This window comes from Narcine bancroftii, chromosome 2 (assembly GCF_036971445.1).
Source record: "Narcine bancroftii isolate sNarBan1 chromosome 2, sNarBan1.hap1, whole genome shotgun sequence".
NCBI classification, from domain to species: domain Eukaryota; kingdom Metazoa; phylum Chordata; class Chondrichthyes; order Torpediniformes; family Narcinidae; genus Narcine; species Narcine bancroftii.
This window is the reverse complement of record NC_091470.1, coordinates 42,449,786-42,477,487: the sequence shown is the minus strand read 5'-3', so window position 1 is coordinate 42,477,487 and position 27,702 is coordinate 42,449,786. Positions and strand designations below refer to the sequence as shown.

Genomic DNA, 27,702 nt, shown 5'->3' with positions numbered 1-27,702 from the left:
GCCAATCTTGGTGCCTGACCGCCCATCCAATATCTTACTGCGGTCAAAATGAGTATGCGTGTAATAGCCCCCTAAATTTTACCCTAAAACTTAGTTCACAAAATTTGACTGTTACACACATATAATACTTTTATCATTACCACAGGATAACACTGACAAACTGATCGTTTATGTCAGATACATTAAGAACATTATAAAATATTGAAAAGATTATAAAATAAGTCAAAATTGAACATAGGTTGCTGCTAGATAGGAAACACCAGCCATTTAATTTTAACCTAAGAGGTAAAAACAATTTATTCTTTGTGGAATATATGTATTATTGGCTTAGATGTAAATATATTGTGAAATTGAAACAGTAAATTTTGATCTTTGGAGATGAACCTGTGTAATTTTTCTCCCAGCAGTTTCAGCTCCTTCTGGGCATGTTGCAACTCCAGGTACAAGTGAGTTGTTTCAAATTCTGACTCCCGCTGCTCCAGTTGGTGCTCCTGTAGCTGCTCGTTTGGTTTTTGTGAAGAACTGAAATAACAATTTATTTTTATCATTTGTTTGTCAAGTGTCTCTTTCTCATCAGAGTTTGGCATTTCTCACCACACAAGAATTAACTAGTCCCATAACATTAAATGTGAGAATGAAAACACATCATCTCTACAATTTTGTTTACTTCAATTTTATTGGCAGTCTTTCAAGTAGGATCTCAGTTGGTAATATGCCAGCGCTGTATCTCCAGTTATATTGTACTTATCTCTCATTTGTTCAAAGGATAAGAATCTACTTCCTGAAAAACAATTTTCTATTCTTTTAATCCCTTTTTTTTCCCATTCTCTAAAGGAAAGGTTATCTATTGTAAAAGGGAGTAGCTTATTTTGCGTCAATATTAGTTTTGGTAATTGATAATTTGTTTTATTTCTTTCTACATGAATCTTCTTCCAAATATTGAGGAGATGATGTAATACTGGAGAAGTTCTATGTTGTACCAATTTTTCGTCCCATTTATATAATATGTGTTCAGGTATCTTTTCCCCTATTTTATCTAATTCTAATCTCGTCCAGTCTGGTTTTTCCCTTGTTTGATAAAAATCTGATAGGTATCTTAATTGTGCGGCTCTAAAGATAAATTAGGAAGCAATTTGAGTTTACCAGAGGGAAGTAACCTTGAATATGTGATTACAGATACAATGTTAATCAAAAGATTTATAACAAATATGTATATTAAACTGCAAGAAAAGGAGAATGAGGAAACAAATGGTAAAGCTAAACAAAAATGGGAACAAGATTTAAATATAAAGATAAAAAAGGAAACATGGGAGAAGTTATGTTCTGGAACGATGAGAAATACAATAAATACGAGGCTACGTATGATACAATATAATTGGTTACACATTACACCGCAAAAGTTAAATAAATGGGACCCAACAGTATCTGATAGATGTTTTCGATGTAAAAAAGAAAGGGGAACAACAATTCATGCAATCTGGACATGTGAGAGAGTAGAAAAATTTTGGGATGATCTCAATCAGATATTAAGTAAAATAACAGAAAACAATATACCAAAGAATCCAGAGATCTTTCTCCTAAGTAACATAAAAAACAAAGAATTTGGTATTGATTTGGAGGATGCACAAAAAAGATTTGTTAAGATAGCCCTAGCCGTAGCAAAAAAATGTATTATGTCAACCTGGAAATTGGAAGATAATTTGAAAATACAACAATGGTATATAGAAATGAATAAATGTATTCCATTTAAAAAATAACATATAGTTTAAGAAATAATATTGAAATATTCAAACAAGTATGGGAGCCTTACATTAAATACAATAGCGAAAACCTACCGGGGACAAACATTACCTAAGTTGATGGAAGGAGAAGGAAAGAAAAGAATGGACTCAGTAGAATTTCTGGTGTATTTTTGTTGAATGACAACATTGTCTGACTGGTTTAATGCAACCTAGATTGTATACCTAAAATGGATGAGAGGGGGGGGTGGGGGGGGTGGCTTGGGAGGAGGGAGGGGGGGGAGAAAAAGTCACTGTATATGTGTGAAAAAGAAAAAGTGTATATCATGGCTAATGTGATTTATGGTGTGAAGAAAAAAAAAAATTATTGGCAGTAAATTCCAATCACCTTTAATGTTTCCACAGTAAACAATGTTAAGTAATTTAGGAGGTAAACTTTTAAATGTGTGATTTGCATCAGGATCCAGGGAAAGCACCAGATTAATACAGTCCAAAAAATGTGGTCTGTATCATTATAGTCTATCGAGCTGAAATTTTGTTTCTCCGCAAATGTTGCCTGATCTGCTGAATTCTTGCAGAATTCCTGTTTTTCCATTTCTAATTTCCAGTATCCATAGTTTGTTTATATTGATATGCTTTACTGCAGCAGTTAGTGTTTTTAATTCTGTTACTTCCTGAGTCTCATGCCAATCTATAATTAGAATGACCTTTATAGAAATTAAATCTTTTATTGTATCATCTTTATATATGCACTGCATTTCATGCATAGAGCAAACTACAGACACTCCACAAGTTGTGGAATGGTTTGTAAGAAACATTTGAACAGGTACATGGATGGAAGAGGTATGGAAGGATATGGTCTGGGTGCAGGTCAGTGGGAGTAGGTAGAATAATAGATCAACACAGAATGGAAGGGCTGAAGGGCCTGTTTCTGTGCTACAGCGTTCTATGGTAGAGTATTTTGAGTGATCATACTCTTGATATGACTAGCCATTGCCATTTGTCACAAATCCTGTAAAATACACATGATCAGTTTAACTTTTCTAAGGCACATGCATGCAAACAATACAGGACCTCTAGTTTCAGGCTGAATCTTCCTGCAGTATCTTGAAACGCATGGATTCTTCATAACATTATAATATTGAAAAGAGATGATACTTGCAAATTAATTTAGCATTGACATTTAACTAAAATAAATTATCTAAATTTAAATCAGTAGATTTTCCTACACACTACTGCAACATTTTCCTAATTCCAAAGTAATTTTTAAATCATTTGCAAGTTGTACAGAAGGAACAGAATTTTTAATTATTACCTAAATATATTTGTGCCAGAATTCTGTCCTGAAGTGATGCACACAGACTATGCTAATTGACTTTAGACTACTACAACCAGGTATCATCTTGTTCTCACCTTTCCTTTTTTGTTCTATAATTAACAACGCTGTCTAAAATGGTTGTTTATTTTCAAAGGTGACATGGTTGGGGTAGCAGTTAGCACAATACGTTTACAGTGCCATCAATCAGGACTGGGGTTCGAATCCAACACTGTCTGTAAAGAGTTTGTACGTTCTCCCCATGTCTGCATGGGATTTTCCTGGGGGCTCCTGTTTCCTCCCACTGTTTGAAATGTATTGGGGGGGTGTAGGTTAATTGGGTGTAAAATGGCCTGTTACCATGCTGTATGTCTAAATTAAATTCAAGTGACCTCCACAGGAATTATAATTATGAAATGTTACAAAAGTTTAGTGAAAGAGAATTTTTTGGCATTACTCAATAAGATTAAACTACTATTATTAGGTTGGTCACCCTTATCTATTACAATGATCGGTCATATTAATTCAATTAAAATGAACATTTTACTTAAATTTCTGTATCTTTTTCAAGCTTTACCAATTTTTATTCCTAAATCCTTTTTTAGCTCATTAGATTCAGTTATAAATAAAGTCCATCTTCAAAAGACTACAAGGAATGGAGGTTCATCACTTCTAGATTTTAGATTTTACTATTGGGCGGTTACCATACATAATTTACTTTTATTATTAAATTTGGGAATCGCCCCTTTTGGGTAGAAATGGAACTGCAGTTTTTTTTTTTAAAAAACTATGTTGACAATTTTAGGAATTATTTTACCATTTTCCTTTTCTAAATTGACACATTTCTTTATCTTTGGCTTGGCTTCGCGGACGAAGATTTATGGAGGGGTAAAGTCCACGTCAACTGCAGGCTCGTTTGTGGCTGACAAGTCCGATGCGGGACAGGCAGACACGGTTGCAGCGGTTGCAAGGGAAAATTGGTGGGTTGGGGTTGGGTGTTGGGTTTTTCCTCCTTTGCCTTTTGTCAGTGAGGTGGGCTCTGCGGTCTTCTTCAAAGGAGGTTGCTGCCCGCCGAACTGTGAGGCACCAAGATGGACGGTTTGAGGCGATATCAGCCCACTGGCGGTGGTCAATGTAGCAGGCACCAAGAGCTTTCTTTAGGCAGTCCTTGTACCTCTTCTTTGGTGCACCTCTGTCTTGGTGGCCAGTGGAGAGCTCGCCATATAACACGATCTTGGGAAGGCGATGGTCCTCCATTCTAGAGATGTGACCTACCCAGCGCAGTTGGATCTTCAGCAGCGTGGATTCGATGCTGTCGGCCTCTGCCATCTCAAGTACTTCGATGTTAGGGATGAAGTCGCTCCAATGAATGTTGAGGATGGAGCAGAGACAACGCTGGTGGACGCGTTCTAGGAGCCGTAGGTGATGCCGGTAAAGGACCCATGATTCGGAGCCGAACAGGAGTGTGGGTATGACAACGGCTCTGTATAAGCTAATCTTTGTGAGGTTTTTCAGTTGGTTGTTTTTTCAGACTCTTTTGTGTAGTCTTCCAAAGGCGCTATTTGCCTTGGCGAGTCTGTTGTCTATCTCATTGTCGATCCTTGCATCCGATGAAATGGTGCAGCCGAGATAGGTAAACTGGTTGACCGTTTTGAGTTTTGTGTGCCCGATGAAGATGTGGGGGGGCTGGTAGTCATGGTGGGGAGCTGGCTGATGGAGGACCTCAGTTTTCTTCAGGCTGACTTCCAGGCCAAACATTTTGGCAGTTTCCGCAAAACAGGATGTCAAGCGCTGAAGAGCTGGCTCTGAAAGGGCAACTAAAGCGGCATCGTTTGCAAAGAGTAGTTCACGGACAAGTTGCTCTTGTGTCTTGGTGTGAGCTTGCAGGCGCCTCAGATTGAAGAGACTGCTATCCGTGCGGTATTGGATGTATACAGCGTCTTCATTGTTGAGGTCTTTCATGGCTTGTTTTAGCATCATGCTGAAGAAGATTGAAAAGAGGGTTGGTGCGAGAAGGCAGCCTTGCTTCACGCCATTGTTAATGGAGAAGGGTTCAGAGGGCTCATTGCTGTATCTGACCCGACCTTGTTGGTTTTCATGCAGTTGGATTATTAGCCAAATTTAATCTTTCTAACAGACATTTTTGTAGATATTTACAAGTTAGACATTTTGTTCAGTCCAAGCTTTCTGATTTTCCGTGAATCTCAAATTCTAATATTCTTGATGTATTTTTTAACCTATGTTTTTTTTTCATGGTGGATTAATATATTTATAATGATTTATTAGATTTAAGATCAGCCTCAATGGCTGGCATTAAGAATGACTGGGAATGAGATTTGAATGTAACATTTTCATTTTGTCAAGATAGGGATGTACACAGAACTCATATGTCCAAACTTAAATGATCTAATTTTTAATGCAGATATTGATCCACTATATGAGAAGTGTCATGTGCAATTAGGGCAGACCGACGTTCAGGTCGGTGGCTGTCAGCCTTGTCTAGCATGGTTCTGATGTTCCAGCATGCTAGCTTGAGTTTGTGAGCATCTTTTGAGGGGGAGGACGTGGAGGGGGAGGACGTGGAGGGGGAGGACGTGGACCTGTCCTCGGGCCTGCGCAAAGGAGCTTTTAGGTGGAGTGCAGTGCACGCAGTACTGGCACCACCCTTTACACCCATGGTTCGTGTGCCGTGGCCAAGCAAGCTGGGACGTGGCAGCGAGGTCCTTGGGTCGTAGGTTTTATATCGGAGTGGCCTTCTCCTATGCAGGTTTCTTACCCGGGTTGGAGCTCTGCGCGGAACAGCGGCTTGTCATTACAAACACCCTTTTTCAGCAGAGGGACAGCCTTAAGACTACCTGGATGCATGCCCGATCCAAACACTGGCACCTCCTGGACTACATCCTGCTGCGAGAAAGTGACAAATGAGATGTGCTCCACACCAGGGTCATGCCCAGCGCAGAATGCCACACTGACCACCGGCTGGTTCGCTGCATGCTCAAACTTCACTTCAAGCCAAAGCCCAGGAACAGTAAAGCCCCCAGAAAGAGGTACAATGTTGGAAACCTGCAGTCAGACGAAGCGAGAGGAAACTTCCAGGCAAACCTCAAAGCAAAGTTCGACGATGCAATCCGTCTCACGAACCCGTCCCCTGAAACCCTCTGGGATCAGTTGAAGACTACCATACTGCAATCCACTGAAGAGGTACTGGGCTTCTCCTCCAGGAAAAACAAGGACTGGTTCAACGAAAACAGCCAGGAAATCCAGGAGCTGCTGGCAAAGAAGCGAGCTGCTCACCTTACAAAGCCGTCCTGTCCAGAGAAGAAACAAGCCTTCCGTCGCGCATGCAGCCATCTTCAGCGCAAACTCCGGGAGATCACAAATGAGTGGTGGACTAGCCTCGCCAAGCGAACCCAGCTCAGCGCGGACATTGGCGACTTCAGGGGTTTCTACGAGGCTCTAAAGGCTGTGTACGGCCCCTCACCCCAAGTCCAAAGCCCACTGCGCAGCTCAGACGGCAAAGTCCTCCTCAGCGACAAGATCTCCATCCTCAACCGATGGTCAGAACACTTCCAATCTCTTTTCAGTGCCAACCGCTCAGTCCAATATTCCGCCCTGCTCCAGCTCCCTCAACAGCCCCTAAGGCTAGAGCTGGATGAGGTCCTCACCCAGGATGAGACATATAAGGCAATCGAACAACTGAAAAGTGGCAAAGCAGCAGGTATGGATGGAATCCCCCCAGAGGTCTGGAAGGCTGGCGGCAAAACTCTGCATGTCAAACTGCATGAGTTTTTCAAGCTTTGTTGGGACCAAGGAAAACTGCCTCAGGACCTTCGTGATGCCACCATCATCACCCTGTACAAAAACAAAGACGAGAAATCAGACTGCTCAAACTACAGGAGAATCACGTTGCTCTCCATTGCAGGCAAAATCTTCGCTAGGATTCTCCTAAATAGAATAATACCTAGTGTCGCCGAGAATATTCTCCCAGAATCACAGTGCGGCTTTCGCGCAAACAGAGGAACTACTGACATGGTCTTTGCCCTCAGACAGCTCCAAGAAAAGTGCAGAGAACAAAACAAAGGACTCTACATCACCTTTGTTGACCTCACCAAAGCCTTCGACACCGTGAACAGGAAAGGGCTTTGGCAAATACTAGAGAGCATCGGATGCCCCCCAAAGTTCCTCAACATGATTATCCAACTGCACGAAAACCAACAAGGTCGGGTCAGATACAGCAATGAGCTCTCTGAACCCTTCTCCATTAACAATGGCATGAAGCAAGGCTGTGTTCTCGCACCAACCCTCTTTTCAATCTTCTTCAGCATGATGCTGAACCAAGCCATGAAAGACCTCAACAATGAAGACGCTGTTTACATCCGGTACCGCACGGATGGCAGTCTCTTCAATCTGAGGTGCCTGCAAGCTCACACCAAGACACAAGAGAAACTTATCCGTGAACTACTCTTTGCAGATGATGCCGCTTCAGTTGCCCATTCAGAGCCAGCTCTTCAGCGCTTGACGTCCTGTTTTGCGGAAACTGCCAAAATGTTTGGCCTGGAAGTCAGCCTGAAGAAAACTGAGGTCCTCCATCAGCCAGCTCCCCACCATGACTACCAGCCCCCCCACATCTCCATCGGGTACACAAAACTCAAAACGGTCAACCAGTTTACCTATCTCGGCTGCACCATTTCATCAGATGCAAGGATCGACAACGAGATAGACAACAGACTCACCAAGGCAAATAGTGCCTTTGGAAGACTACACAAAAGTGTCTGGAAAAACAACCAACTGAAAAACCTCACAAAGATAAGCGTATACAGAGCCGTTGTCATACCCACACTCCTATTCAGCTCCGAATCATGGGTCCTCTACCGGCATCACCTACGGCTCCTAGAACGCTTCCACCAGCGTTGTCTCCGCTCCATCCTCAACATTCATTGGAGCGCTTTCATCCCTAACGTCGAAGTACTCGAGATGGCAGAGGTCGACAGCATCGAGTCCACGCTGCTGAAGATCCAGCTGCGCTGGGTGGGTCACGTCTCCAGAATGGAGGACCATCGCCTTCCCAAGATCGTGTTATATGGTGAGCTCTCCACTGGCCACCGTGACAGAGGTGCACCAAAGAAAAGATACAAGGAGTGCCTAAAGAAATCTCTTGGTGCCTGCCACATTGACCACCGCCAGTGGGCTGATATCACCTCAAACCGCGCATCTTGGCGCCTCACAGTTTGGCAGGCAGCAACCTCCTTTGAAGAAGATCGCAGAGCCCACCTCACTGACAAAAAGCAAAGGAGGAAAAACCCAACACCCAACCCCAACCAACCAATTTTCCCCTGCAACCGCTGCAACCGTGTCTGCCTGTCCCGCATCGGACTTGTCAGCCACAAACGAGCCTGCAGCTGACATGGACATTTACCTCCTCCATAAATCTTCGTCCGCGAAGCCAAGCCAAAGAAAAGATATAAGAAGTGTAAAATTTTTGAAGCTTCGCTGGTTCATGTTGTGGGAGTGCCCAAATTTAGAGAGATTTTGGAAAGACATTTTCCAAACTTTATCAACAATTCTTAAGATTGATATAAAAGCTTTTCCATTAATTGTTTTGTTTGGTTTTCACATGAGCTAGATGTACTTCTGCCTACATCTCAGGAAACAGTTTTGGCCTTTACCACATTGATAGCCAGATGAACTATCATATTAAAATGGAAAGATGATTTTTCACCTACCCATACACAGTGGTTATTTGATGTAATGTCCAATTTAAGTTTGGACAAAATTAGATACAATATTAAAGATAGAAAGTTTCAATTTATAAAGATATGGAACCCATTCATGGAATACTATAATGATTGGAAGAATTAAGAATTTTGAATGTTTTGGGGATTCTCTGTCCAATGTCTGGAGGTTGCCATCAGATCCATAATTTCCTTATATACACACAAGATTACCTTGATTAGAGGGAGGGGGTAGATTAAATTTAGTGTTTAGTTTTTTTGGGTTTTTTTTCTTATATTTAAAGAAATTATTTGGCTTAACTTTGCAAATATGGGTTTAATATGGTTATCATTGATTAATTCAATAACCAGTACTTGTTTCTTATGTGGATCAAGGAAGAGTAAATTTAGTTCCATCAATTTTTTTTTCTTCTTTTTTGTACTTGGATGTATACGAGATCATTTGTTATGTGCTTTTCTTAAAAAATTGTATGCAAGTTTATATGTTAAACTCACTAAAAATATTTTAAAAAGAAAAAACTCCACAAAAATACAGAGACTGTATTGACTGTGCTTGCTTCTTTTGTAAAAGTACCATTATTGTCACGTGATACTACAATGTATGAAATTCTTCACTTGTGTCTACTGTAAGGCAGACAGAGAGTTTCCACTTTGTCCAGTGCCCCTCACAGAAACCTATAGTTTCTGGTGTTACTAGGTCGTCTCTACTCTAAGTACTGAAAATTCCTGAGCTTCGCTTCTGAGATCAGTCAATCTCTGGCATATACAGGCTATTGCTATTAGGTGCTGTTATTAACTTGGTTAATTAATAATTTGACAAATAACTTTTTTTAAATGCACTGACGTTATTGGATCTTAGAACATTACAGGTGCTTTGGCTCACAATGTGGTGCTGACCTATGTATACAAGGCTGAATAATTTATTTTATTGAATTAATTTCCAAAAATGAAGTATTATAAAAATAATAATGATTGGACAGATTTAGAAAAATTTAGATAATAACAAATAGAAAAAAGGCAGTTAAAAAAAATCTATAATCTTAATTATCTGCCGAACATCTATATATCTGTCTGTAAAAGGTCACGATATAAAAATTGGGTATAATGCATAAATAACACATTGAGTAGATCTATACTGCTTAGTATTTTGTACAATTGGGAGAGTGATTAAATAATTTGAAAAATATCAGAACTTCTTGTTTGGATTGAGTAAATAGAGTTGGTGCTACATTCCATTAAATGAGATGTTCTAATCTAGTTAGATAATATTCCTTATTGTAAATTATTTAATTTAATTCAGAATCAGGTGTAAGAAATTAATGATGTTATTTGCTGATTGCTTTTTAAAATTCAGGAACATAATATGCTCATCTTCTCTAGGGAACTGTTCAAAGACCAATTAAAATTGATTTAATCACTTAAGGAATATCCTCCATTTTAATGTATTTTTAGAAAATATTTTCAAAGCTGAAATTAAGTAGTTTTCATAATTATGCATGTCAAGTGGCTGTGGTATTCCAAGTTAGAAATTTCATTAGCGCTAGAGAGTCACAGCACGACTGTTTTCATCAACCCACATTTTCAATCCCTGTTTATGTTGCATTCCTTGAACATTAATATTGTATATTATCAAATAATAAATATCTCAAATCACAATCACTTTGCTTTGATGTAAAAGAAAGTTAAAATCAGATGAACTTCCACATACCTTATTTTCTCCATCTATGCAGCTGTGACCTGAATGGAAATTAAATGAATAAATAATAAAAATATTAATTTTTTAAAACTCTGGAAAGTTGGGTTAGAAAAGATGAAGAATGATGAATCTTTCTAAAATCCTGAGGTATTCCAACCAACATTATTTATATATACGCATGCAGAAAGCACAGTTTACTTTTTGGATCTGCTGTAACATAGACAAGTAAATCACATGTAGTCTATGAACTATCAAGTTTCTAGACATTGATCATGAGTCCCTAGAAATGTATTCTTTGAAATGCAGTAAGTAGTAGTTAAATATGGAAAACTTTATTGAGACTGTTGGAAAAGCAGGAAGAAACAAACTATCGTGAAGTATAATTGGGACATAGAAAAATAACCTTTTAAAATAATAATTAAATGTACTTAATTTTGACATGTATAATTTCATTGGAATTCATCTAATATGTAAACAGTAGAAAAGGAAGTGAGAAGGATTAGGTAATGAGGATAGATTTGCCACTGACTTTCAAATTTGTATCATTTCAGTCTAGTGTCAATTTTAACTCTAGAACTGCATGACTACCAATTCAGTCAGGCCTCATTAACAGACCCATCAAGCCACCTGTACTGAAGATGTCGCATCATATTTTGCATCGTAATGGCGATGTCAGGGAAGTTGCAATTGCAGTTGCGATTGCATCAGGTGCTTAAGGCAATTCTGTCTTAAAATAGCAACTGGTAGATATATGGATGTCAGAAAGCTCCAATTTAGATAATAAAAATAGCTTTTTAATTAAACTGTGAAGAATATAGATCAATCTTTGAAACAAGTAATTGTCACTATGTATATATTTTTTTTAAAAATGCCAAGCATTAAAATTGGACCACTTTAAGGACAGTACCATCATTGCATGAACACTTCATAGAACATTTAAAAATTGCTACTCTGGCATTAAATTTTTAAAAAACTTACCGTATGAATATTGCTGGATGAGGATGAGGGTGCAATTTAAGATAGTTTAAGGAGATTACATCAGTATGGGATTACATCAATGTCCTAGTTTCTTTGGAATCTTATTTCTTGTCCATACAAGTAGCTGTCCTATCGAATTTCGTAATTTTCTTCTGATGTGTCGATATTTTCTTCAATATCTTCAAACTTAACACTGTTATCTGTTTCTAGATTGGTATTCCCCACAATAAATTTGATAAGGGATTTTTTAAAACCTGCTGGCACTTCAATCTTATTCGACTAAACTATTGGTCTTGTATATTTCAGATATTTTGTGGCTTTACTGCTTCTACTTTTAGGTCTTTCTACTTTTAAATTGCACTTGTTCAAAATAAATTTTAAAAAATCACTGCATCTAAAATATTGACTATATACATTCCAATTAGGCAGTATTGGAAGCAATGTTGCCTTCATATAAAGAATGACACTGAGCATAGGTCGCTTTCTGATGAAAACAAATTTGCAGAAATAGCCACTTTTGCTTCTATCACAGAAAGGAAAGAATAAGGTCAATAGTAGGATCCTTCCACTCCTTGTTGTCTCTGGTCTGCCTGACTAAGGGGAGGATAATTGTGCTTTTATCAGACTGTCTGAGTTACTGAGCACTTTGAAGCAATAACATCTGATTTGCTGTTACTGGAATTGATTATTGAATGAAATCATACCACCAGAATTAATTAAACTGCCATCCAATCAGGAGTTGAAAAATTTGATGTCGATGGGCTGCATTGATTTGGTGTTCTAGGGGATGCAATTCATTGCAAAATACCATTTGTTTAATCTGTGTCCAAAATTTGACCCAAATGCAATCAGGTGAAATACACATATCGATAAAAAAATCAATAGGGAAATCAAATTACTTTTGCAATGATCACCTATGGCTGATCAAATCAGTACCTGATGTATTAAAATATGACAGATTTTCGAGGACGCTGGGATTCAAAGCCAACATTGCATATGAAATTAATAAATAAAGGTCTTGATATTCTGTTAGAGCAGATGTTGAAGTTGAAAGAGAATATTCATCAATGTTGACATTTGGAATTAAAGATTATCATGGTCTATTGTGTATTTTCATCATATGTGACAGGAAGTCATTAGGGTTGATCTATATTCTTCACAGTTTAATTAAAATACTATTTAAAAGCTAATCAGTCTTCTTGTGTAGAACAAGAGACTTAATTCCATCCAACAAAATATCCTGAAAGCACAGATGAGGTCAGCAATCAATTCAGAAATCTCAAGTTTCAATGTTATAATTGTGAACTCACAAGTTGAAGAATTTGCCCAGATCAGGCACATGCGTACAAATAAATGAGCTTGAAGGCTTCTCAAGCAGCCCTATGTATACAGGGTTAATGACCTAATAACTGCTGGGCAGTAGGGAATTCTTTTCTTTTTTTCTTTGGCTTGGCTTCGCGGACGAAGATTTATGGAGGGGGTAAAAGTCCACGTCAGCTGCAGGCTCGTTTGTGGCTTACAAGTCCGATGCGGGACAGGCAGACACGGTTGCAGCGGCTGCAGGGGAAAATTTGTTGGTTGGGGTTGGGTGTTGGGTTTTTCCTCCTTTGCCTTTTGTCAGTGAGGTGGGCTCTGCGGTCTTCTTCAAAGGAGGTTGCTGCCCGCCAAACTGTGAGGCGCCAAGATGCACGGTTTGAGGCGATATCAGCCCACTGGCGGTGGTCAATGTGGCAGGCACCAAGAGATTTCATTAGGCAGTCCTTGTACCTTTTCTTTGGTGCACCTCTGTCACGGTGGCCAGTGGAAAGCTCGCCATATAACACGATCTTGGGAAGGCGATGGTCCTCCATTCTGGAGACGTGACCCACCCAGCGCAGCTGGATCTTCAGCAGCGTGGACTCGATGCTGTCGACCTCTGCCATCTCGAGTACTTCGACGTTAAGGATGAAAGCGCTCCAATGGATGTTGAGGATGGAGCGGAGACAACGCTGGTGGAAGCGTTCTAGGAGCCGTAGGTGATGCCGGTAGAGGACCCATGATTCGGAGCCGAACAGGAGTGTGGGTATGACAACGGCTCTGTATACGCTTATCTTTGTGAGGTTTTTCAGTTGGTTGTTTTTCCAGACACTTTTGTGTAGTCTTCCAAAGGCGCTATTTGCCTTGGCGAGTCTGTTGTCTATCTCATTGTCGATCCTTGCATCTGATGAAATGGTGCAGCCGAGATAGGTAAACTGGTTGACCGTTTTGAGTTTTGTGTGCCCGATGGTGATGTGGGGGGGCTGGTAGTCATGGTGGGGAGCTGGCTGATGGAGGACCTCAGTTTTCTTCAGGCTGACTTCCAGGCCAAACATTTTGGCAGTTTCCGCAAAGCAGGACAAATGTGATGTCGGGCGGTGGTGGCCAGCTGCAAATCATCTGGTATCACAGTAAACAAGTCACCGTATATTTTCATTTATTGGATTCATTTCAATCCTGCTGACCAGTCATTAGAAGATTGGTGAAGAATTGATCAGCCTGAAGACTTTCAAATACAAAGGCCTTTTGACATTGTCAGGAAGAAAATAATTTGTTTTTTTTTTAAAAAAAGCAATTGTATCATTAAACAAAATATGCTAGTTTGGTCAGAATTTTCTATTTTTTAAAATTATATCTCTTCCTATTATTCATAGGGAAACATTTTTCTTATAAATTGAATGAAAGTACTTTTACTTCTGCAGACATTTTCATATTTTAATTATGACAAATTCTTTCACCAGACATTCCACTGAGATCACTATCTCAATAGTGTTAATATAATTTTTAATCATCATCTTGGGAATATAATGACAACTTATTCGTGACGAGAATTTTGTGGAAAGTTAATTTTTTGTCTGTGAATGCGTACCAATTTCATTCCCCATTGATCCCCCCTCATTTATTACATTTAGCATTTAGATCCAAATGTACAGTATTCTTTGAATTATGCTCCCAATGAGGCACAGGACATTAAACACATAGTTCATTGACCTCATCTGTGCTCTCATGATATTTTGTTCTACACAAGAATACTGATTGGCTTTTAAATAGTATACATGATCGAATAATTAATTCTGATTGATCTGCATATTCCACTCTATCTCAGTATTGTCTATTTTGTCTTCAATTACAGTATTTTTAAGACAATAAAATCTAGTAATTTTTTTTGATAAAAACAGATAGTTTAGCTCGCAATGATTTTGTAAAATCATAAATAATAAAGGCATTTTTGGTATAATATCTGAATGTTTTTATTATATTAAAGATCAGATTGATACTTTTACAACATTCTTTTGTTTTATTGAAGTATTATTTTAAGGAGATTAAAGAGCAGTTAAATTCAAAAGTCCCCATAGGTTTGGCAACGATTCTTTAAACCCATGCATGGAGAGCTGATATTTCTGCTCAATTATTCTGTGCAGCATATGGTAATTGCACTATGCATCAGCTGCTTTTTCAGAAAGAATGACAACATTATAATTAGATTTCTCATACAAATAGAGGATGCATTAGTTTGATTAAAACTAGTGAATTTTGCAAGGGAGACTACAATGGGATGTGGGAGGAATTGGCTAATGTAGACTAAGAACACAGTCTAAGTTGTTGGAGAGTTAAAGTAAAATTGAAGCCTTTCACACAGTTCAATCAAAGTATATTCCAGTTAAAAGCAAGAATGTAAGGGTGGGTCATCCAGCCTTGGATAATGAAGGAAAGGAAGGCATCAAATTAAAAACTCAACCACACAAAGTCACCAAGAAAAGTGGACAACTGGAAGACTGCATGCAATAAAAAAGAAAAGGCAGATATATTCAAAATGTGCTTAGCTAAGGATGAGGTGCCAGAGGATTGGAAGGTAGCTCATATTGTCCCATTGCTTAAAAAAGACTTCAAAAATATGACAGATAATTAATTATAGGCCAGTGAGCCTGACATCAGTAGTAGGTGAATTACTGGAAGGATTTCCGAGAGAAAGGAGATATAGGTATTTGGACAATCATGGGCTGATTCAAGACAGTCAGCATGGCTTTGTGTGTATGGTGGGTCATGTTTAACAGTTCTTGTAGAGCTTTTTGAGGAGGTGACCAAGAAGAAAGATGAAGGAAAGGGTGTGGATGTTGTTGACGTGGACTTTAGTAATACCATTGTCAAGGTCCCACATAGGAGGTTAGTTCAGAAGGTATCCATGGAGAGGTTGTAAACTGGATTTGAAATTAGTTGTGTGGGAGAAAACAAAGAGTGGTAGTGAATAGTTGCTTCTCAGGCTGGAGGCCTGTGACTAGTGGTATGCTTCAGGGATCTGTGTTGGGGCCATTGTTGTTTGTTTTCTATATCAACAATCTGGATAATAATGTGGTAAATTGTATCGGCAAGTTTGCTGATGACACAAAGATAGGAAGTGTTGTGGACAGCTTGGAAGATTTTCAAAGCTTGCAGAGGGATCTGGACCAACTGGGAGAATAGGCCAAAAAATAGCAGATGGTTTAATGCAGACAAGTGCAAGGTGTTGCATTTTGGAAGGGCAAACCAAGGTAGTACATACACAGTAAGTGGTAAGCCACTGAGAAGTGTGGAGGAGCAAAGAGATCTGGGAATACAGATACACAATTCCCTGAAGATGGTGTCACAAGTGGACAGGGTTGTCAAGAAAGCTTTTGGCATCTTAGCCTTTATAGATCAAAGTATTGAAAATATGAGTTGGGATGTTATGTTGAAGTTGTTTAAGACATTGTGTGCATTTCTGGTCACCTAACTACATGAAGGATATCAATAAGATTGAAAGAGTGCAGAGAAGATTTACTAGGATGTTGCTGGGTCTTCAGGAGTTGAGTTATAGGGAAAGATTAAACACGTTAGGACTTTATTCCTTGGAGTGAAGAAGAGAGATTTGATAGAGGTTTACAGGATTATGAGGGGTATAGACAGAGTAGATGCGAGTAGGCTTTTTCCACTTAGATTGGGGTGTGATAAATATAAGAGGTCATAGATTTAAACTGAAAGGGGAAATGTTTAAAGGAAAGTTCTTCACTCAGAGAGTGGTGTGAGTGTGAAATGAGCTGCCATCTGATGTGTTGAATGTGGGCTTGATCTTAAGATTTAAGAATAAGTTGGATAAATAAATGGATGGGAGAGGTCTGGAGGGTTATGGAATGGGAGAAGGTCAATGAGACTAGCAGGATGATGGTCAGCACAGACTAGAAGGGTTAAATGGCCTGTTTTCTGTGTCGTACTGTTCTATGGTTCTATAGAATATGGAAGTAAATTACCACAAAATATAAAAACTTAGTAAAAGATATCATAATTATACAAAATGCAAAAGATGGCTAAAGTGAATATATGAAGGGGAATTAATATTGGATAATGCAGAAGTGGCTGAAACTTTGACCGAATATTTTATGTTGGTATTCACAATGGAAGACATCTCTATCATGCCAAAGAGAGATGTTAAGGGAGAGATAGGAAGTGAGACTACAATACAATCGCTATCATTTAAGTGGTAGAGCTAAGCAAAGTCGTGGATCTTAAGTTAGGTAAGTCTCCTGATCCTGAAGGAATGCATCACAGGGTTCTGCAAGAAGTGGTGGCAAGTCAAGAAGATAATACAATAATTATCTGGTAATAGCAGATTGGAAGACAACAAATGTCATGCAACTGTTTAAAAAAAGATATAGGCAAAAGGCAGGTAACTATAGGCCAGTTAGCATCTGAAGTTAGGAAAATGTGTGAAGCTATCATTTAGGAAGAAATATTTCAGATAGAAATTGTTTCATCAAGCAGACACACCATGGATTCAGGAAGGCCATTCATGTTTGACAAATTTACTGGAGTTCTTGAGGATATAATGAGGGAAGTGGACAGAAAGGAACTAGTAGGTATATAGTTGGATTTCCAGAAAGCATTTGGAAGGTACCATATAAAATACTTATCCAGAAGATAACGATGCATGAGGGCAAAAGCTCCCACCTTTTAGATAATGTTTCTGTTTTGTTTTTCCTGCCAGAATGAATAAGTTCACATTTGCTCAAATTATGCTCAATTTTCCACATCTTTTCCCATTCTTTTAAACGCATTTGTAGGTATTTTGTATCTTCTTTGCAAATATGTTTGTACTTGCCTTTATATAATCAACAAATTTACAACTTTACTTTTGGTGCCTTCAATTGTATAAATTATAATAGACTGAGGCCTCACTGATCAGTAGATGTCATCAGTGGGAGCTTTATCAAGAAATCTGAATGTGAATGACCTATGACCAACCAGAGTGTGAAAGGTCACACAGTTGATGATTCTGAGAATGAAAGTTTTAAAATGTTGACTGGGAAAGAGAGAGGGACTAACTGCATTCCATTCTTTTGTTTCAAATTCAACAATGCTAGGCCTGGTAAGGAACTCCATATTTGACGGTAAAAGATTATTAACCATTGGGTAAGGGACACAGTCCTGATTAACAAATCCCAAGAGAATTCTAACAAACATGGTAAAGTCTGTTCAAATGTTCTGGGAAAACTAGAACTGGTGACTCTATAAATATGTGGCATGTAAACCACAAGGCAAACTTTTGGGGGAGACTAGGTGTGCTTCTTGATGTAATGGTGTTCTCACACTTGGCAAATTGATTAAAAAATTGTTTTTGCAACTGTTTTCAAGCAACCTCCAGTCCACTTTAACAGTTCCACAGAGGGCAAAAGTAGCACATATTGAACCAGCAACAGCAGGAAGCAGCAAACAGAAAATGGGAATAAACAATAAAATGCTCTGTGTGTTGAAAGACTATCCAGAAAGAATCTGATACGTGAAGCAGCATTGAGGAGTCTGTCATCAATCTCACTCAGGGATTTGGAGCCCATTCTTCTCAATTTGTACACAATGGCCAGCTCCATTGGACATGCACGAACCAAACCATACTCTATTGCCTAATGACTGATGGTTAAGCTTCCATTGAAGTACACCAATAGTAACTCAATATTCAATGTTAAAATGGATGTTCAGACTGCAATCAGCATGGCTGGAAAACTGGTGTCCATAGAGGTTTCAGGGTGTCACAGTGATTCACTAAAATACTGAATAGGATACTGGGAACGCTGAATTGTTAATTCTAGGAAGAGGCAGAAATACAGAAATATAAATCTTCAGTAATAAATAGTGACCAAACTATGTTCTTAATCTTTAAATGAGTTTGTTGTTCAGGATGGTTGAGAGGTAGCAATTATTGCTGAACCTGGAGGTACAAATTTTGTGAAACCTGTACCTCTTTCCTGATGGCAGCAGCAGGAACAGAGCATGTCCTGGATGGTGTGAATCTTTGATGATTGCTGCTTTTCTCCAAAGAAATGTTTTGATTTTCTCTATAGTGGGGAGAGTTTCACCTGAGCTGTGTCTACTACTTTTGCAGGGCTCTCCCCTCAGAGGTATTAGTGCCCATATACCAGACTGGGATGAAGCTGGTCAGCACCCTGCACATCTATAGAAGTTTGCTAAGGTTTCCGATGACATACAGAACTTTCACACAAACTATTGAGGAAGTAGAGGTGCTGATATGCTTTCTTCATGATGGGATTAATGATCCAGGAAAGGGCCTCCGAGATAGTGACCCCCAGTAATTTCAAGCTCACCGTCTCCACCTCTGATCCCTCAATGATCATTGGATTGTACACCTCTGGTTTTCCTTTCCTTAAGTCTACAATCAGCTCCTTAGTCTTGGTAACATTAAGTGAGAGGTTGTTGTTAGTGAACCATTCAGCCAAGTTTTCAATCTCCCTCCTGTATGCCAACTCATTGCCTCCTTCTATACACCCAGTACAGTGGTATTGAGCACACCATTCCAAACATTCATAATTCTCTGCAAATTAGATTCTGATTCTTTGTCCACTTCTAAGATATACCTCGTGCCCACTCAGTTATCTTAAAAACATATTAATGAGCACCTCAAGCTTTAACATATGGTGAAGGGATTTTAGTGTCTCATCAGGCATCAGCGGGTCAAAGGGGGATCCGGGAGAAACTCAGCAGGTCAAAGGGGGATCCGGGAGAAACTCAGCAGGTCAAAGGGGGGTCCGAGAGAAACTCAGCAGGTCAAGGGGGAGGGGTCCGGGAGAAACTCAGAAGGTCAAGGGGAGGGGTTCTGGGAGAAACTCAGCAGGTCAAGGGGGGTCCGGGAGAAACTCAGCAGGTCAAGGGAGATCCGGGGGAAACTCAGCAGGTCAAGGGGGGTCCGGCAGAAACTCAGGGGGGGCCGGACCTCACCAGGACCGTTGCCCACTCCCCCTCCCTGCCGCAGGCCTACCCGCGACTCACGGTGACGGGGCCGCTGATCCGCCGAGATGCCGCCCTGCAGCGAGAGCCGATGCCCCCGCACTGTCGTTGTCCAACCCGATCGCCCGCAAACCCCGCCCTCCCGCACACAGGCCTGAGTAAGTATTATGAACTTTAATCTCAGGATAAAATGATCTTCCAATAGTTTCATGTCACAGTGATAAATATATTCCACAAAAATTTCATTGGAAATTTTAAACTCTAACCCCACGGAAGGAGTGTGAAGGGTTTACTATTCTAGTATGACCCTTGGGCAAAGAGAAACAGGAAAAAAAGCCTGAAATATGTAGGATAACATGCTTGTGAGTTACATTGTTCAATTGTTAATAAGAGTGAGTGCAATAGAAATTGATAGTCTATATTAGTAGTTCCCAAATCTTTTCCACCCATAGATCAAATTCAGTATTCTCTTTATTCCTGTGGACCATTCTGCAGCACGAATAAAAGCTCTGACGACTGGAGGGAGAATATGCTTTTATTAGCTTTTAACAAAGGGTAGGATCTTACAAGGGTCTTGAGTAGGGCTCTGGGTTTAGGTGGGAAACCTGGGTTATATCTGGGTAGATGGGGGAGAAACCAGCCATCTGCACAACCCATCACCAGTGAATCTCAGTTCACAGCACGCCCCTAACAAATCTGCACGCTGCCAGTTGTGGGGGAAGGGTGGTGTGGGTGGAGGAGTGGTATGGGGGAGGGGTGGCACTGCTGATCTTGAGCCCCCTCCCGGAACACTGATTGAATTTTTGTTTTGCTTTGATGGTAAAATATTTAGAGAATTTAAATTTTTTTATCATCTAATTTGCAACCTGTTTTAGATATCATTTGTTTATTTTATCAGTAATATTTGTCTTTGCCATGCCACCATAAGAAATCCATGGATCTGTGGAAATCAGGTTGAGAACTATTGATCTACAAGATATAATGTAGAGATAGATTGTGAGCATTGAAGTGTGACCAATCTAAATTACCAATGCTGGACTTCCAGGAAGGCTGACTAAAAGCTTCACAATTACTAAGGTACAATGATGTAGAATTGGAATTTTAGGTCAGCAGTATTTTCAAGAAAAATAAATCCAAATATCCATGAGAAACAAGTTTACCACATCAAGACATCATGTAAAGATTGAACTTAATGATTTTAATTTTTTTTAGACATATAGCACTGTAACAGGCCAATTCGGCCCTACGAGTCTGTGTCGCCAATTTTACAGCCCATTAACCAACACCCAGCACTGGGAGGAAACTGGAGCCCCCAGAGAAAAACCCATGCAGACCTGGGGAGAAGACATACCAACTCCTTACAGACGGCGCAGGATTTCAACACAGGTCCAGTTCAGATCGCTGGCACTGTAAAGGCATTGTGAATCCTGAGGCAGGTTCCAGCACCACTAAAAGAAAAGCTCAAGCAGGAACTTGACTGAATGACATCACCTTGGGTCATAAAGAAACTTGGGTTCTTTTAAAACAAACCACAATGGAACCCCATTATAACGTGATAGTTGGGGTCCAAAAGAATTGCATTGTGAAAAAAAAGCAGGGTCATGCTAAATCGGGGTTCACAGAAAACAGTGGTTTAAAAAATAATAAAGAATACACGTATAATACCTGTACCTATACTGCAATCATCTTTTTATTTCCTACAAGGATCATTTTATTTCTTAAAAAAGCAATCGAGTGTTCGTTGCCTCAACTCAGCAGGTCGCTGGCAGCGAGTGAAATCTAAAATGTCTCTGAGTTGGAGGATTTTTATGTGGTCCACATCCTCGGTCTCCAGCCAAAGTAGGCTGGCCTCAAGGTACTCAATGGTTTCAGACACTTCGGGGGTGGGGCTGGAGACTCATCCTTGGAGTATAGGAACAGAGACGCCCTTCTGCAGTTGTACAGGGCCCTAGTGAGGCCCCACCTGGAGTATTGCGTCCAGTTCTGGTCTCCAGTTTTGAGGAAGGACATACTAGATATAGAGGGTGTGCAGCGCAGATTTACAAGGTTAGTTCCAGGGATGGCGGGGTTGACATATGCTGAAAGGCTAGAAAAACTGGACTTGTATCCGATGGAGTTTAGAAGGATGAGGGGGGACATGATTGAGGTATACAAAATTATCAGGGGGATAGACAGTGTGAAGTTGGATTACTTGTTCCCAATGATGGGGGAGACGAGGACTAGAGGGCATAGTTTAAGAATACAGGGTAGGCCCTTTAGGACGGAGATGAGAAAACATTTTTTTTACCCAGAGAAGTGTGAATCTGTGGAATGCTCTGCCACAGAGGGTGGTAGAGGCAGATTCACTGATTATGTTCAAAAGAGAGTTAGATAAGACTCCAGTGGGCAAAGGAGTTAAGGGTTATGGGGATAAGGCTGGAAAGGGGTACTGATGGTAGTGATCAGCCATGATCGGTAAAATGGCGGTGCTGGCTCGACAGGCCGAAGGGCCTACTCCAGCTCCTATTGTCTATTGTCTATTATCTATTGAGTCCATCAGGTGCTCATATGTTGGGCAGTCGTCATTGACAGAGTACCACTGGTGAAAATCCTCTTTGCTAATTTCAAACAGCCTCTCTGCCTCATGCACCTCTTCATCTGCGAAGCCGTAGAATTCTTACTCATCATTGTCATCTTCCTTGGTGGATTGTTGGGATGAAAAGGCTTCAAGAGGGCCAAAGTGCACCATGAGATGTCCTTTGTGAGTAAAATTAAGGAAAATCCCAAGGCATTTTACACATTCATCAAAAAACACGAGGATAGCTAGGAAGAGGGTAGGCCCACTTAAGGACAAAGGAGGAAATTTATGCCTGGAACCAGAGAAAGTAGGTGAGATACTTTGCATCAGCATTCACCAAGGAGAAGGACATGGAGAAGAGTGAGATCAGTGTTGGGATTACTAATATTCTAGGCCATGCTGATACCAAGAAGGAAAAGGTATTGGGCCAATTGAGAACATCATGAGGATAATTCCCCAAGATCTGATGAGATCTATCCCAGGTTGTGGAGAGAGGCAAATGGAGATTGCTAGGGCCTTAAGAGAGGCTTATTTTAGACATACAGCACCATAACAGGCCTATCTAATTTCAACTTCTTAAACCTTGCATGCTTTCTTTTGCTTTTGACTAACTTTACAACATCTCTCATCATCCAAGATGCCTGAACGTCATCCTTATTTTTTTTTCCTCACTGGAGTTGAAGCCACCTTTGGAGTATTATGTGCAGTTCTGGACACCCAAGTTACAGGAAAGTTGTCATGAAGATGGAAAGAATGCAGAAAAAAAATCATGAGGATGTTGCTGGGGTTGGAGGGATTGAGTTATAAGGAAAGACTGGATTAGTTGGGAGTTTTATTGGAAGATGAGGGTGACCCTTTTCCCAGCATTTTTCCACAGATGAGGAGCTGAGTGCTGCCCAGCCTTTCCCACCCAAGTGGTAAACTTCCTTAATGTTCATGCTTTTCAGATAGTTTTCAGTGTTATTGATTCATCTACAATTCTATGAATTAATTCACACCTGTAATTCTACTTGAGTTGATCCCTTGATCTAGAGGCTGGATCTTAGATGTAATTTTCTTTGGGAGATAAGAAACTTGGATCTTTCAATCGTGGCTTACTAGGCTGGCATCTGGTGAGCAAGCAGGTCAGTTGTAAAGCAAAAGAAGAGCTTTGAGTTCTAGCTTTTCATTGCACAAATGAGCATGGATGGATGGCAGGAACAAAAATCTTGTAAAACCAATCTTCAAAGATGACACTGGTCATCCAAGCATTGCTGCGATATGTGTATTCGAATGGTAATGACTTCACATTGACATGGTGGAAACAACGTGGTGAGTGAAATTTGTCAATCGTGAACAGTTTTAACTTGTGTGTTCCAGTATTTTTAACACAAAACAACAATGTTACGTGATCTTTGCATTGTTTGAACCCATCTTGCAAAGACAGCGTGTGGTCTGAGATCATCTTGCAGCAGAGACTTGTTTCAACACAGTTGTACATTTGTTCTTCATCACAGCCACCTTATTTTAAGAGAGTTTTTAGTTCTGCTGGGTATTCACTGTCGGCTGAGTGAATTTCTCCAGACACTCACACTTGAGAGATCCCATGATGGCATTTAAACCAGTCTGTTCCTAGCAATGGTTTCTCCATTGATTAGCTGGTCAAACCTCTCGGCTTGAACTTTGAGAATAGGCCTGAAAATTGGAAAGCCTTCTGAGCACACTTGAATGAACCATTCGTACAGGGAGTCATCAAGGCTGACATCTTTGGCTGTCATCATGCATTTGGGCTTTGGTCCCGCCTCTTCCTCTTTCTAAAGCATCGCACATAACTTATCTTCCTGAGATCTTCAGCCACGAAGTGTTGATTCAGGTATGCCAAAGTCTCGTGCAACTTGGGTTTGACTCTTATTCTTGATCACGTCAAGTGAGTGAAAATGATCTTTCATGGAAAAAGCTTTTAGTTTTCTAATGGTGCATTTCATTTTGAAAAAAAAATTAACTTCTGGAAAGAGTAAGAAAAGGGTCCAATGGCTCATCGTGTGGTATCTGGATTTGTGTTAAATCACGGCATGTTAAATCAGGGTTCCTCTGTGTACTTTAATAGAATTCATTCATGGCTGTGTGGAGGCATCCATCTTGAATCCAACCAGCTGCCACAAACTAGTCTCTGACTCCCTCTAGTGGTCAGGAGGATTTCCTTCTTGGATGTTTAATTTGCTTGACATTAAATTGAAAGCAACTATTAATGAGTACAATAATTCTTGTAATGCATTTCATTGCACACAGACTTTTGCAAATTTAAAGTAAAAACAAGATGAAGTAGTAACATTCAATTTATTTAGAAGACTTGCGAAGTTTTGCAATAAATGACAGATTCTGTTGCAGAGACTGGGTATTGTGGGCACTGAGGCATGAATATTCTGATCTTTCCTGTGCTTGCTTCTATGTCTAGGCAGATGACATCTGTTTTGTTGCTTTATAGAAACAAATTAATTGTGACAAGGATTGAACTGGGTCATTAATTTTAAATGTAATGTACATGGGAATGCATATGGATGTCATTCAATTATCCAACTCTGTCATTCAAGAAATTCATTGCTGAACAGGCTATTTCTTCGATTTGTGTTTTTTATAAACAGCGCAATATCAAATTTAACAAGAACATAGTAAAGAGCAGAAAAAGACCCTCTGGCCCACCATCTATGTGCTGACCATGATGCCAAATTGAACTCACCCCATCTGTTTGTACATGATCTATATCCCTGTATTTAGACAGATGCATGTTTAAGCATCTGTCTGAATGCATCATAAATGTCAATATCATATCTGCTCCACCACCCTCTCCCTCTTCCCTCCATCACCTACCATACTCAGTGTTTAAAAAAAACTTTCCTGGCACACTTCTTTTAAATTTACTCCTCTGACCTTAACGCTATACTCTCTAGTATTCCACATTTCCATTCTGGGAAAAAGACTATCGACTCTCTTAATTTTATAAACTTCAATCAGATTTCCCCTTATCTTTTGTTGCTCCAGATAAAATAATCCTAAGTTGTCCAACCTCTCCTTATGATGAAATCCAGGAAACATCTCAGTGAAGCTCCTCTGTACCCTTCCCAAAGCCCCCACATTTTTCCAGTAATACAATGATATGAACTGCACACAATACTTCAAAGGTGGCTTAACCAGAGCTTTGTACAACTGTAACATAATAGCCTTCATTGATCATGGCTCTAAATTCAACATCACACTGTACATTAATGCTTCTCAGAGACCTAACATTTATTCTATTCTTTCCCTTTACATTTGATCTCTCAAGCTGTAGCACCTCACGCTTGATTGGATTAAATTCTATTTGCCTTTTTTCCATCCAATCTCTAGCTGTTCTATATCCTGCTGAATTTTTAGACAACCACCTTCACTATCCATAAAGGCAATTGTGTCGTCAACAAACTTAAGAATCCGCCATCTACGTTTTCATCCACAATCTGCTGGAGGAACTCAGTGGGCCAACCAGCTTCATTGGGAGAAAAAGTATGGTAAAAGCCAAAGCTCTTTACCGCGTCTCGATAGAGGGCTTCAGCTCGAAATGTTAATTTTTTTTACACTGATGATACTTAACATGCTGTATTATTCCAGTAGATTTTGCTTAGCTTCAGCTTCCAAAATCTGTAGCCTCTGCTATGTCTACATTTTCATCTAAATCATATATTACAAACATCAGATGTTCAAGTCCTGATCCCTTGGGAACGCCATTGTTCACAGACCTCCGGTCAGAGAAACACCTCTCCACCACTACTCCCAGTCTTCTATGGTTAAGTCAACTTAGAATCCAATTGACCAAGTTACCATGCATCCCATGTGTTTTAATCTTCTTGCCTGTAGCTACGGACAATACAAATGGTTAGTGAAACAGTTAGCACAGCGCCAGCGATCAGGACCTGGTTCATATCCTGGGCTGCCTCTAAGTCAGGGATGTCAAACTCAAATTCACGGAGGGCCAAAATTAAAAACTTGGACTAAGTCGAGGGCCGAACTAAATATTTATTGAAAATTTTCAACAACGTCTGCATGTTTTCTCTTCTTTCAACATATGTAATGTTAAACTTTTTCTTTTTAAAATAAATGTTTAATAATAGTTTTGGATAAACTCTTTCCAGAAGCATTAACAAATGAGAAAGAAAATATTCAATAAATAATATTTCTCTATAGAGGATTTGTCAAATGTTGCTAGTGTGCCGTCGAATTGTAAAATCTGAGGGCTATTGAGAATGTGGGAGAATAACATGATTCCTGAAACAATCAAATGGGTGACTGATTGTGGGCATGAACTCTAGCAGGGTTATTTGCCATGCCCTTTTTCCATTGGTACAGATATCCTTTGATTTACACACTTTTCAAGTTTTATGCCTAATGAGCTTGTATCCAGGTGCAGGACCATTTTTAAGAAAATTTGTGAATGGTGTTGTTGTCGTACCAAACCACACAGTCGTAGGTGTAAAGCAAGTAGAGCAGGGAGCTACTGTAAGTATGCCACCCTGTGATACTCCAATGTTGATGGAGATTGTGGAGGAGATATTCTTGCTAATCCAAACTAATTGTGGACTTGGGGGGTGAGGAAATCCAGGATCCAACTGCAGACTGGGGTATTGAGGCCCAGGTCTTTGAATTTGTTGATCAGTTTTGAGGGGATGATGGTGTTGAATGCCCAACTGTAGGTGATAAAGAGCATCCTGATGTATGCATCTTTGCATTCAAGGTATTCCAGGGTTTTGTGGAGAGCCAGTGAGATGGTATCTGCTGCAGACCTGTTGCACGGTAAACATATTAGAACAGATCCAACAGGAGCTGATGTGCTTCACACCAGCCTCTCAAAACACTTCATCACTGTTGATGTGAGAACCACAGGTTAATTGTCATTTAGGCAGGTTACCAAGCTCTTCTTGGGCATCAGTACAATTGAAGCCTATTTCAAACAGGTGGGTACCACACCCTGTCAAAGTGAGATGCTGAAGATATCTACGAATGCCCTCACCAGTTGATCAGCACAGGTTTTCAGTACTTGGCCGGAGTACTGACTGTTGCAGTAGAGTGAAGGAATCAAGATTTATGAAGAAGTGCTGGACTGCATAATAATGATCAGTTGACTGTTTAGAGCTCCTGCTCCCTCCAGATGGTTTAAATCAGGGGAAAATGGCAGGACCACTTTTCACGTGGTGTTGAAAATTCAGTATGTCAACCTGATGTCTACTTTTCCATGGTGTTACTAAATTAAAGTTTGCTCTTTGTTGTACTGGAATTTAAGTTAACAATCTTGGACTGTTAGTCTGGAAACAGAGCAATTGTACCACTATATAATATTACATGATTCTGTCTTCTCTCATATCAATGAAACCACCAACTTAGAAGGATAACTTATGAGGTAAACTGCATGATCA

The 27,702-nt window shown here is 39.8% G+C and overlaps 1 long non-coding RNA gene across 1 annotated transcript; it reads right to left on the bottom strand.

The window, feature by feature from the left end:
• Positions 1-329: 329 nt before the first annotated feature.
• Positions 330-21,133, bottom strand: LOC138752318 (uncharacterized). Its single transcript, XR_011350517.1, has 3 exons — positions 21,060-21,133; positions 10,495-10,523; positions 330-522 (listed from the first exon to the last, which is right to left on the bottom strand). It is a non-coding gene; the product is annotated as an uncharacterized lncRNA (long non-coding RNA).
• Positions 21,134-27,702: the final 6,569 nt, after the last annotated feature.